The sequence below is a fragment of the Ixodes scapularis genome, unplaced genomic scaffold, assembly GCF_016920785.2.
Source record: "Ixodes scapularis isolate PalLabHiFi unplaced genomic scaffold, ASM1692078v2 PGA_scaffold3__209_contigs__length_174095766, whole genome shotgun sequence".
Taxonomy (NCBI): domain Eukaryota; kingdom Metazoa; phylum Arthropoda; class Arachnida; order Ixodida; family Ixodidae; genus Ixodes; species Ixodes scapularis.
In genome coordinates this window covers 64,441,945-64,451,915 of record NW_024609868.1, presented here as the reverse complement: position 1 = coordinate 64,451,915, position 9,971 = coordinate 64,441,945, and the positions used below count along the sequence as shown (strand labels likewise).

The 9,971-nt window shown below is 44.0% G+C and overlaps 2 long non-coding RNA genes across 3 annotated transcripts; both read left to right on the top strand.

Annotated features, from left to right (window-relative positions):
- The first annotated feature begins 836 nt into the window (after positions 1-836).
- Positions 837-6,375, top strand: LOC115321241. Its single transcript, XR_005717454.1, has 3 exons — positions 837-935; positions 4,926-5,104; positions 6,314-6,375. It is a non-coding gene; the product is annotated as an uncharacterized LOC115321241 (long non-coding RNA).
- A 162-nt stretch (positions 6,376-6,537) lies between these two features.
- On the top strand, positions 6,538-9,703 carry LOC115321230. Of its 2 annotated transcripts, none has more exons than XR_005717459.3 (3): positions 6,538-6,569; positions 8,439-8,532; positions 9,517-9,703. It is a non-coding gene; the product is annotated as an uncharacterized LOC115321230 (long non-coding RNA). The 2 variants fall into 2 exon arrangements; XR_005717458.3 differs by having other exon boundaries at positions 6,544-6,600.
- Positions 9,704-9,971: the final 268 nt, after the last annotated feature.

Sequence of the window (9,971 nt, the reverse complement as noted above, 5' to 3'; positions counted from 1 at the left end):
GCAGGTAGCGTGTGATATCCAGTCTGACGAGCACCGACGTCAAGAAAAGCAAAGGAGGCGAGGAGGAAAGCAAAAGCCGTGATGTTTGGCTGGCGCATGTCCACACAGAAGATGGACAGCCGAACTTCCACTTTCACTTCATATGGCGGAGAAGTATCGCCTCAAGGGGTGCCTAAACAGGACACTTCGGAACGCGTGAAGTGACACTTCTCAACCAAATGAAGTTAAAAGTTGAGGTCCGGCCGTCCGTCTTCTGTTTGGACGTTCACCCGGCAAACATAATCGCTCTCCTCTTTACCTCCTCTGCTTTTCTGTGATGTCGGTGCCAGTTCATCTGTTTCTGCCGCGCCCTCGTATTCTTCCCTTTCCCGTTTTAGGGGTTAGACTTGAATAACAGCGGAGGCCTTCAGCGTTTGACTGACAGCCAGCAGAGCGTGTGAGTGGCTGTCCGGATCCACGTGATAAGCATGCTCTAGGCCTTCGTGAACAATACAAGCGAACTTTAACGAACCCCCCCCCCCCTTTCCCCCCCCTCCCCCCACAAAAAAAAAAAAAAAAAAAAAAAAAAAAAAAAAACGGACGGAAGCGGAAAGCTGCACTTTATATGGCGAAGTGTGATTTCACGCGTTCTTGAAGTGTTTTGTTCCGACAGCCCTTCACGCGTTCTGAAGTGCCCTGTTTCGACAGCCCTTCACGCGCTCTGAAGTATCCTGTTTGGACACCGATTAAGAGTGGATGTTGTAGCAAAGACACCTTCACTGCCACGGCAACCTGCGTCGTCAGTGGGACTCAAAAGTGTCCGTCCCTATCGCGCGTTTCAGAGAGACACCGGAGGTTATCCGAAACTCTTAGTGCGAGCCTTCCGGCGTCTCCATCCTCTGCTGCCGGTTCTGATGTCCACTTCGCCTTCAGCCCTCAGACATCGCAGCTGCCAGGTAAGGACCATCAAGCAGCATGTAACAAAACCATCTGCCGAAGAACTGCAAACATCACAGGGAAGTTATAACCTAAAATTATATGCTGAGTCATGGATCAACTCGGCGCAAAAAACTGTGATCCGGACTCGGCGAAAAGGGACAGGATAAGCGCGTTTGCGAAGTGAAACACGAGCGTAAGCACGTTTCAGCCGTAATGGGTACTGGCTACCAAACCGTGTTGACCATAGGCAAAGTGCAAATTGACCAAACTGGGCGGTAATCAATAAAATAACATCAGATTATGTTTTTTTAGATCAACACGCCGGGGGGGGGGGGGGGGGGCTTTGAATTGTGGGACGAAAACATAATACAGCTGGGTCATTATAAGAATAAAGGTAAAACTTTTAAGATAATTTCCATACTTAATTCAGTGATGGAAGCGGCATTTGACCTTTTGTAGCAGGTTCAGTAGCAGGCAGAATATTGGTTTTGAGCAACCACTAACAGCTGTTAGCACATCATTTGAGAATAAAAAAGTGATTGCATCTGTAAACGAGTTCATTTATAATAGTGATCGAGGGTTAGTATTTGATACTTGAGCATATTACTTATTACCGTTTCTGATAAGAATATATCGGGCGTAGACGAACAGTCTTCTTAAATAGAGATCTAATCAGAACAGGTTTTATTTACAATGGGTATTAAAAAAAAATGGTTGGAAAGTGAATCATAGCGCAACATTCATTGGGATGAATTATTTTTCTCCACCCCATTTTACACTCGGTAGTTCGTTTAACCTGTAAATATAATTTCTGCTAAATTTCAGCAAGAACCAGCATATCCGCTAACGCGTCTGTCAATAAAAATGCGCCCCGTAAGTTTAATTAATGCACCTACCAAACTTAAGACTCTAATATCATAAACTAAAAAAAAACAAAAACACCCAAAACTATTATTAAAGCCTACACTTGCGCTTTAAAGGTGACGCGGCTCTTTAAGGGCGTAGGAACCAGAATTACGTCAAAGTTCGCTACTCTTTCGATCGACAATTGCACGGGGACTACCGTGACTATATCGCGGTAAGCCAGGCGCTCTCCCAGGTAAGCCGCTGCTCCTAACACTCCGGTGCCAAGCGGTGAAGCGCGACGCGCGCGCGCTGGTGAGAGGCGGCGAAGGTTGGCGGGAGCGGCGCAAGTGCCACGGTACACCGCAGTCCCGGAACAAAGCCATGTGGCAGACATGGTAATCGAGTGATCTGATCAGGAGTTCAAACCCCTGGTTCTGTTCAGTGTTGTACGGAACGGCGTTCCAAGGAACGGCGTTCCTGGAACGTGTTCCTTTTAGGAGGAACGAAGGAACGCCGCCGTTCCATTTGGCATCGCTGGAACGGGAACGCGTTACATTTTTACGGGAACGGAAAGAGTTACGGCGTTCCTTTTTTTTCGTCCAGTCCGGTAATTTTTATTTCATTTATAACAGGGAAATTTCGACAGTACAAAACAATATATTTACGAAGTGCAGGATCTGGTTAACTTTTTGACTGCTAATCTTATGGATAATTTCGTGTGGTCCTCGCTTGCTAATAATTTCGGATGCAGGAGAGCTGGTGGACAATGATTCTTTTTTGAGTGCCCGAAACTGCGGCACAAAAAGCAAAAATTTTAGTCGTAGGAAAAGACAAAAGGGGTCATTTCAAACTCGGCTACTTTTTTTTTGGTTTCACAAATCCTCATACACGAACACCCAGAAATCTAAAGCCAACTACATCCATTTCTGAACTTCCCTAGCGAGACCTACAGTTACAACAAGATCACACGTTGCCAGACATGTAACGCACCCTGTATCCCGAACATTGGTCACTTAAAAAAATACGAAAAAAAAAAACACAAAAAAAAACCTTTTTCTTCTCTTGTCCCCCACTTTCAAATTGAACAACAAATCCAACCTTCACAAAGAAGTATTTGTAGTTTTCAAGACTGACCTTCAAAAATCCCTACCCGCTCCTGTACTTGCTCGTCCTGCGGACAGCAACATCGAGAAGCAACTCGTTAAGTTCTAACAAGGGACTCTCTTAAATTGAAACGTGTGAGGTTGTTGTGAAACGCTCGTGCAATGTTTTTACATTTGGTTCGTCTCAATCGTCCACTACAAACATGAATATGGTTAAAAGCTGAGATTCTTAAGTTGAATATATCAACAAATAAAACCCTGCTTCCGCTTGTTTTCTTCTGGTGCCCTTTCATCGCGACATACAAACTCGTATCATATATGTTGCGTATTGATGGGATAGATAAAAAAAAAACTTTGCTTGATTTAACTAAATATGGTAATTAGCAAAATATAAATGTAACGTATATGTAGCGATACGTTCCATTTTTTATGCTGTAACGGGAACGAGTTCCTTTTTCACAGAAGGAACTTGTAACGGGAACGCTTTCCAAAAATCAGAAGGAACGAGGAACGAGCTTTCGTTCCTTTTTTTGAGGAACGTGTACAACACTGGTTCTGTTTTATCATAATAGCCGCCATCGGCAATCCTACTATTTTGCAAAGCTTTCTTTAGACATCGTCTTTAGACAATGTCTGCGATAAACCAGCCAGCGCATCAACCGGCCAGAGCGGTTGATGCCCAGCATCAAAGCGTGACATCATTGCCTTCATCTCTTTGTACGTGTTCTTCCATCCGCTAAACCAATCAAGTGCAGCGAATGTCCCGTGACTTGCGCTATTAGTATGTGTGTTTGTGGTTCTATGTGTTCGTGTCTTCGACTGTGCTCTGACCTAAAACGAAATAAACTATACGGTTAGTAGAGATGCTGTGAAATTCACATTTATACCATTTTTCTTTCCATCTATTTCTCTGAATATTAGGGTTGACCAATATTTTTTTTCTTGGCGCAGGTGTAGCGCAAGCCTTAGCAAAAATTGTAATTTTACGCCAGATGTAGCAGTGTTTCGTTCATGGCACAATGGCTCAGCAGTTCCACCACTGTTAACTTGAACTTAAGCAAGAGCTTCGTGGTACGATACAAGCCGTTGAGTTCAAGCAAGCAGCACTAACAACGCAACGTCACGGCGCTCGTCGGTTTTTAGAGTGCACTTTTCATGTGCACCGGCTAAATCAATCAAGCGCAGGGCATGCACCTTGACCTTGTGAGTTTTAGCCTGCGGTTCCGTTTGTGTCTTCTGTCCTTTGACTCTGCAGTGACTTACGGTGGAACGCAGTATAGAATGTTATGAAATTAGCGGGCAGAAATAACTCTTTCAATCATACCTGTACTGATATGCATGAGGCAGTTCATTGATAAGTAGGGAATCATGAGGTATGCGTGGAATCAGGGTGATTGGTGGCCGAGTGGGCTGAGGCGTCTCAGCTCGGGGCGTGGAACGAAAACTTGCGCTGTAGAACCTCCCGGGTTCTATCCCCACCCCTTGCCCTTTTCAATCTGGATGAGTTTCGCACCGGTACGCGTTCGGGTAATCACTGCTGAGTGGTGCAAGTTAGACTCCAAATTAGCGGTTGTACTTCACTGGCTAATTGCTCATTTACAGCCGAGAGACACTCACCCGTTAAGGCGCATTAGCAGCAAGGCTCTATAAACATACAGCAGAATTTGTACTAGGAGTCTTGATGTTTTCTATTTTTCTATTTTATTTGGTTCGTGATATTTTCTTTGGTTTTTTCTTTGTCTTCAAGAAAAGCTCAGTTGCAACTCAGCACTTGCCCAATCAATTTCTTTCGCCTTGTACGTTTTTTGCGCGCTGTTTCGACGGTTATTCTTAATGTTGTCTAGGGTTGCCAACCGAGTTTTTTTTTATTTTCATTTATAAGTTGATTGGGTAGACTCACTGTCGGGTTCGCGTTAATTTTTTTTTTATGATACCACATATACAAGCTATTTTCTAAACTTTATGACGGTGTCAAAATCTACGACACAAAGGTAGCTGTGCACACTGGTCAACGAGCTTCACGAGGATTTGCTGACATGACTCGAGTTCATCTTTCAGAACCGGCTGTCTGGAAATCGCCTGCAAGCTCCAACACTACCCCCCTGGCTGACATTGCCTTTGTCTGCTATGAGGACCTGAGCAGTCCAGAGGAAGTGACGAGTCCTGGAGTGGTGGCCGTAGCCAAGGGTTCTCCATCCGGACAAGCATCACCGAAAGTCCCCAAGCATAAACTCGTGGTATGACGTTTTCGTGTAGACACCTAAGATCCGCAGCACGGGTTTTCAAACTGGGTTTTTGGGAACCTATATATCTTCCTTATTGTAACTACAAGGCTTGACAGGGCACCCAAAAGCTTCTGTACTGTTAATATGAAGTTGTTTTTTTTAGTTCTGCCAGTGCTTAAACCTAGCTGAGTCATGCTTCTGTTCATCACAATTAACACTTCCGCCTTTCTTCCTAATGTATGTATGTATGTGTGTGTGTATGTATATGTGTGTGTGTGTATATATGTATGTGTGTGTATATGTGTGTGTATGTATATATAGTATCATTAAGTTTGTCAGCCTGTGAATTGTTAAATTATTTATTAGTTCAACACCACTCATTTTCCCAAGCTTCGAATAGAGATTCGATTACGATTTTCTTATCTCAGTGCTGTGAGAAAATGAATGGGACATATATGATGTTATGGTGCTGTTTTATATACTGCAAAAACTTTCAGAATAAAATGCTACAACAATAGTAATAGTAATAACAGTAGGAGTATTTAATGCTTTATTTTTCGTTAGTGCCAACAAGCAGCTATGAAGCATTTTGTGTGGTGCACTGCCAGTTCGTGTTTAGAGCAACACTATTAAAAAAATCCTTGCCATTTAAAATAAATGGCAAGGTGGAAAAGAAACAAGTGGGAAACTGAGACACCGCAGGACGTGCTGAACGTGCTTTTGTTTACAGCCGCGCCTGTCTTGAATAAGCATGTCTTCTGAAAAGACTAGCTCATATACGCGCCGATGACGTGAGCACAACCTATATGTGATCCGGTCCTAATACCAAGTCTCATGTTATTGTAAATATGTAAAAAAAAACTTGATAGATCTTGGGTTATGCTACTTTGAAGAGATTAAATCAAGATGATTTGCCACATGTAATGTCAAGAAGGTATTCCAATTCCCATGCAGTATTTTGACGGAAAAGGGTGTTGTTATTTATATTTTATATTGCTGCCTGCTTACATCTAGAACATGATGTTGAGTGTCATCATAACTGACGTTCTAATTCTCCCGTCGCTTTCATTGTATTAACTTTTGATTTCCCTCCTCGAAATGCAAGTTTCATCTGGTATGCGCGTCAAAACGTAGATATACAATGCATTCCAATCTGAGACTGAAAGTGCTGACTACCGTTGAAGTTCTTGCTCCAATTTATTCTTGAACACTTCCGTTTAGACTCCAACCAAGAACCCCCGATATAAATTCTTCACGTCGAAGAACGCGCGTGCCGATGGAACCCAAGGGGCGTCGACACAAACAACGGTTTTACCGGGACAGCCCTTCACTGACAAACCTGAGCCTGCCCCCGAAGCTTCGCGGAGTGGACGAGTCTCAACTTCCCGGACGAGCGAGCGCAGTAAAACGCCCTTCTGGCTGCAGAGTCGTGCAGCCACCTATGACCAGGAGAAATCGGCAGAAAAGCCTGATGAAGGTGTGGTGCACACTGCTCTTAGTTTCCTCAGGTAATCACTCTCGGAAACCTGGAGTGACTGATTTCCAGCAAAGCACTGAAAAAGCGAACCTGTTTAAAGATTAAAAAAATAAAAAAATCACGAGTTATTTTGTTTAGTGAAGGTGGATGACCAGCGAAGCTGTTTAGCACACGACACAGACCCGCCCCGAGGGGCCGGAGGAAAGTAGACACGCGCGACGGGACCGCCATCCCGGGAAAGCGGAAGGAAAGAAAACTAGACACGCAAGCGCTTGGAACGACGACAAAGAGAGGTCGGTGCGGGCGTAGACAAGAGCGACGCCGGTCGCGCAGCGGTAAATCTTTGAGAAACCTTTATTATCTACCCGAGTTTATACTGATCTTGAAAATGGTGCCTATTGATAACTTATGTACTGGAAATGCATATCCAAGTGATGAGACGTGTAAGTTTTTGCATAGAATGAAGCGATTTTGCATCGAATTCGGGACTGAGTTTTTGTTGACGCACACGAAAAATCCACAGAACCCTAGCCATAAACAGCTTCGCTGTAAAAAAGAACAGCAGCCTGCGCGGCGACAGTGCAGCATGACGTTTCGCCATGCACACATCGCAAGCTGTCATTCGCATTGCTACTTCAGCAGATAGCAGCAATTGACTTTCCCAAGTGCTTTGCGGAAAAGTATACACGCTGCAGATTTCTTAGAGTGGTACGGTGTTTAATCGGTTGTCAGGATTATCTCTAAGTGATTAGTATACTATTTTGCGTTTCTGGAGCCCCTTGGGAGGAGGTTACCAATCTGGCACATGACATTCCTGAAGCTTCTTCGTGTTAGATCTTGCATTAACTTCAGGACACTAATAGAAGATGCATTGCATTACAGATGATTTCATCCTCCGGTCAAGAAACCCGGTCCGTACCGCAGGGTGTTTATGTTTTACTATGTCACAAATAGAGCGGACGCAAGCGTTAAGTATCAACTGCGTCTGCTAGTGACACGAACAACTCTTTCCGGCTCGAAATCTCGTCGGGTACCATATTAATACACTTAAGCCGTATGTCTTTCTACGCGCGGAAAGGCAGTGTTTTCCAAATCGGTCGAGGTTATTTTTTTTTTTTTTTGCGTTATGAGCGATTGCGTTTGCCGGAGTAGTCAATGATAAAAGGAGCATCATCTGGTACTCGGTTTTTATACGTACCAGTCTTTATTCAAGTTTAAGACAAGATGGGGAATGAGAAGTCGACCCGTCGGCGGCCTAAAAGGCCGCGGTAGATGTCGCCCGGGCGGCTCGGAAAGCAAACAAATCTGCGTAAACTAAAATCCAGAGCCGCTCGACACGCTTCAGCGTCTCACCAACACCAAGAACGACGCCAATAACTAAGCGTCTGCGTGTAAACTAATGGCGGAAGTGGCGGACACCGAAAAGAAAAAAAGGCGTTTCGTGGAACCGTCTTATTGCCACAGCTAATAAGCACGTCACGTTTGTCCACGAAACGTGCATGGTAAAACCAACACTCAATGGGTTTTTCGGTGAAAAGGTTTTTCGACGAAACAACCACTCTTATCGGGCTCACGCAGGTTCACACATCTGTCGGCATAACCGCTTGGTACCGCTTACAGCGAGAGGATGCGCTTCCTAAGCACGCTGGCGCATTAAATCTGGTAGCAATCGGATTTAAAAATGGTCAAATGTACGCAAATTAAAAGTGTTCCAGTGTTACCTAATAGATGGCACCAGTGTCTCCTCTCGTCACTCTCGTCATAAGCGGTCACAAGTGCTTACAGCTCAGCAGATCACACTCAAATGAGAGCGCCTAAATGAGCCCTTAGAAACCGTTGTGTGCGAGACGTTGCCATCCTGTCTTGCAGCAACGGCCGACGAGCCCCCACCACCACCTACGAGAAGAAGTGAGCGACCTCGCAAACTCTCGGTACCCTCTTACAAAGAGCCCAATGTTAACAGGTGAGCCCGTTCATTCAATCTTTGTTCGGGTGGAAATGAGGGATTGCGCAATATATGATTGCCGCAATATATAATTGCCAAAAACCAGCTGGAGTAAAAAAACAAATAATGCGTTCCAAATGTTAAATATTGTACCGACCCGCGCAAGCATCTATGCATGTTTTCCTACATTTCGAGTTAATTTGAGAAACAAAATCGCGTCGAAATTATTTAGGTTCCATACCTGGAACGTTTTCGTCTTTGATCTGTTTCATTGTTGAGGTCTCTCGCAGACCAGTTTTGGGCTGTCGAAAGGGTCTCGGGCTAGGAAACTGTAGCGTTAACATGCTAAGATTTGTGAAATACAGTGATCTCTTTTTGCGCTATTCGGATCGCTACTATTTTATGATAAAACATAGTGCGGTCAGTGTTTGCTAACACTTAGCTTCTTTAGGGCCCTGGAAAAGCTAGGTTTCTTAGCGACACGTCAGCTCGCACTTCAAAGGGTTCCCTTTTAAATTCTTTGTATACCAGCTTAGTTTTTTCTTATTGTCCGTACTGCAAAAATTGAAAAATTTGCGTTAGCATATTAACTACCGATTGCTTTAACGTGACTCACCACCGCAAAACACGTTTCAAAATTATAAAACGATTATAAAACGTATACTTTTTAATTACTTTTATTGAAAAAAAAGGAATTCTTTTACCGTTATGATGAACCAACGTTGAAGCCCGCTGAATAATTCAATGCACGATATTCACTTGAATAAGCATGTAAATAGAGAACCGCACCAACCACAGAATACCTTGTTTCTGGGCTTTTAAGCATGCCCGATGCCGCGAACACGGCCCTCTCCTCCAGAAAATTGTTCAGGTGGTGTTTTTTTTTTTGGCATGAATAGTTATATTAATAGGCACTGCTTACATCTCAGCAAGTGGAGAAAGCCATTGCAACACATATTGTCACACAAATAAGTAAAAGCGAATACTTCTTCGACTTTTCAGGAAAATGCGACGCCAGTGATTGGCAGGACAGCACCTTCCAGAGTCCAGACGATCAGCTTGTGTGACAACACACAATCTGTTGATCAATTTTAGTTTAAAATATTTTATAGTTACTCCAACAGAGCGACTCCATTATAGTCTGTTGCAGGTTAAAAAAAGCAGCACCTGCTCCTCCCCCGAAGCTCTCCACTCTTTCCACTTCAGCAGCGCACACGCTGGAGAGGAGTCCATTCTCGCCTCCTGTCTGCAGCGTTCGCTTTGTTAAAATGAAGTGGAGGGCATTGCGGGTGGAGCTTGTTCAGCTTTCTTAACCTGCGACAGGCTATAGTGCAGTAGCTCTATTGGAGTTAGTTTTAACTGTTTTATCTGACTGCATTCAATAAAATCGTACAGGGAAAACCTCCACAGGGGCTCTAACCTCTAACAGAGTGCTTCGTAAAAGAGTGCACATACTC